Source organism: Pteropus vampyrus, unplaced genomic scaffold (genome assembly GCF_000151845.1).
Source record: "Pteropus vampyrus isolate Shadow unplaced genomic scaffold, Pvam_2.0 Scaffold387, whole genome shotgun sequence".
Classification (NCBI taxonomy): Eukaryota; Metazoa; Chordata; class Mammalia; order Chiroptera; family Pteropodidae; genus Pteropus; species Pteropus vampyrus.
The window spans coordinates 3819065-3819453 of NW_011889168.1; positions in this window are offsets into that span (position 1 = coordinate 3819065).

Consider the following 389-nt stretch of genomic DNA (forward strand, 5'->3'; position numbering starts at 1 on the left):
GGCCGCACAGCAGGAGGTGAATGGTGGTAGAGAGAATGAAGATTCATCTGTATTTGCAGCAGCTCCCTAGCGCTAGCATCACCACCTCAGCTCTACCTCAGATTATCAGGCATTAGATTCTCATAGGAGCGCGAACTCTGTTGTGAACTGCGCATGCGCATGCAAGGGATCTAGGTTGCATGCTCCTTATGAGAATCTAATGCCTGATGATCTGAGGTGGAGCTGAGGAAGTGATGCTCATGCAAGGTAGCGACTACAAATACAGATTAATGTTAGCAGAGAGGTTTGACTGCGTGGAAACCATAATAAATCAATTGCTTGCAGACTCATATCCAAATCTTATCAGTGAGTGGCAAGTGACAATTAAGCTGAATATGGTGGCAGGTTTT